The following is a 2649-nucleotide window of genomic DNA, read 5'->3' on the forward strand; positions in this document are numbered from 1 at the left end:
CTGACAAATGGCTAATATCCAGAATCTACAATGAACTCAAACAAATTTACAAGAAAAAAACAAACAACCCCATCAAAAAGTGGGTGAAGGACATGAACAGACACTTCTCAAAAGAAGACATTTATGCAGCCAAAAAACACATGAAAAAATGCTCATCATCACTGGCCATCAGAGAAATGCAAATCAAAACCACAATGAGATACCATCTCACACCAGTTAGAATGGCCATCATTAAAAAGTCAGGAAACAACAGGTGCTGGAGAGGATGTGGAGAAATAGGAACACTTTTACACTGTTGGTGGGACTGTAAACTAGTTCAACCATTGTGGAAGTCAGTGTGGCGATTCCTTGGGGATCTAGAACTAGAAATACCATTTGACCCAGCCATCCCATTACTAGGTATATACCCAAAGGACTATAAATCATGCTGCTATAAAGACACATGCACATGTATGTTTATTGCGGCACTATTCACAATAGCAAAGAGTTGGAACTAACCCAAATGTCCAACAACGATAGACTGGATTAAGAAAATGTGGCACATATACACCATGGAATACTATGCAGCCATAAAAAATGATGAGTTCATGTCCTTTGTAGGGACATGGATGAAACTGGAAAACATCATTCTCAGCAAACTATCGCATTGACAAAAAACCAAACACCACATGTTCTCACTCATAGGTAGGAATTGAACAATGAGAACTCACGGACACAGGAAGGGGAACATCACACTCAGGTGACTGTTGTGGGGTTGGGGGAGGGGGGAGGGACAGCATTAGGAGATATACCTAATGCTAAATGACAAGTTAATGGGTGCAGCAAAACAACATGGCACATGGATACGTATGTAACAAACCTACACATTGTGCACATGTACCCTAAAACCTAAAGTATAATAATAACAAAAAATTAAAAAAAAAAAAAACATACATACCGAAAATCTAAAAGGCCATGTTTTGTAATTCTTTTTTAAAGTTATTCCAGTGACTTTCCCCCTTAAAATTTGGAAGCAAATTTTCCTTAAAGGCTCTCAAGTACCAGCACCTTCACATGTTGATAAGCTGTTAAATATGCCCCACCAATTCACAACTGAATAGCATATACACGACATACTCAAATTTCTAATCTTTCAGAGCACAGTAACAAAGTTATTAGGAAATCAGGACTACCACAACCAAAGATGTTACAGAGCTCACACTTTTCTCACAGGGAGAGCCTTGGTCGAGGAGTAGTTTTCTGTGGGAAACAGTTCTACTACAAAACATGGGAATAGAAGTAATTTAAAATATTCAAGACATTAAATGCAGGACATGCTCTATATTGCCATTTAACCTGCATTGTATTATAGGATATAAAAACTAACCCCCCCAGCTACGGAATGTTAAGCTGACACTCAAGACAGCCAAACCCTCCCATAATTCAATATCCCACAGTATTTTCTGGCTGTACCAAAAAATAAACAACCAGCGAATAATTTCACCTCTTAAAAAAAAGCATTTACACTTAAATAATGGGATGAGGTGTGATTCCCTCCTTCTTAAAAATGTTTCTAGAGCTACTAAAAAACTTGCATTTACAAAATAGTTGATAAATATTCCTCTGGATTGTACAAGAAGGGAGACAGGTACAGCTGATAAGACATGGTATATGGTATTAATCAGACTTGGCTGCTTTCTCTCCTGCTTTATCGGAGGCTGGACTCTCCTCAGTTTTCGTTTCCCCGTTTTCTGCAGGTAAATCTTCAGTTTCTTGATTAGCCACTTAGGCCTGTTTTCCCTTTGCTCCCCTTTCCCTTTTGTTTGCACCTTTTTGTCTGAAGATTTATCTTTCGCTGCTGCCCTTTTCAGCTTCGCTTCCACTTTTGCAGGAGCAGGTTTAGCTAACAACCTCTCCAATCTCCTCTTGGGCTCTTCCTTGGCGGCCCCTTTGTCGGAGCTGACCTTCCTCGTGGGCATCCTGGCGGCGGGGAGGGCATGTGCCAGGTTCCTGCGGGCGGGGGCGCGCCTAGAGCCTTCGAGAAGCTGGGCTGCAGCTCCTCCCGCCGATGGAGCTGCGGAGACCCACTGCCTTAACGACATTTTGAAAACTTGAACCAACATTTTAAAATCAGGACATTTCATATACAAGTCTGGATTTCAGTCTTGAACAACCAGGGCCTGCATTTGCGTAGATCAGCTCAACAAAGGAGGCAGAGAAGGGTATGTGATGTCCACCACAGCTCTGACAACTCCCCAGTGAGACTCTGCCTCTTTCAGTTGCCCTTTATCAGAGCCCTGCCACCGTTTTTATCTCCAAATAAATACTTTTTATACCTTCATGTCTATAAAGAATTGAAAAGCAAAAGATAGACCAATAAAGTATCACATTTTAAGAAAAAGGGAAAAATATATTTTCCCTTTTAAATTTCAACTGCCTTCTTTAATTTAAATTAAATATGCGAAGACTTTCCGTAATAAAGAAGACAAAATCCAGCTCACTTCAACTGCTTATAAAGGTTGAGAATTAGGCGGTGGTTCACACCTATAATCTCAGTGCTTTGGGATGCTGAGGCTCCAGAGGGTCACTTGAGCACAGGACTTCAAGACCAGCCTGGGCAACAAAGCAAGACCCAATAAATACATACAGAAATTAAGAAAGTTAGTGAAG

The 2649-nt window shown here is 40.6% G+C and overlaps 1 pseudogene; it reads right to left on the reverse strand.

The window, feature by feature from the left end:
• Positions 1 to 1656: 1656 nt before the first annotated feature.
• Positions 1657 to 1958, reverse strand: LOC100585950 (annotated as a pseudogene).
• Between the last annotated feature and the right edge of the window lie 691 nt (positions 1959 to 2649).

The sequence above is a fragment of the Nomascus leucogenys genome, chromosome 9, assembly GCF_006542625.1.
Source record: "Nomascus leucogenys isolate Asia chromosome 9, Asia_NLE_v1, whole genome shotgun sequence".
In the NCBI taxonomy this organism is placed as follows: domain Eukaryota; kingdom Metazoa; phylum Chordata; class Mammalia; order Primates; family Hylobatidae; genus Nomascus; species Nomascus leucogenys.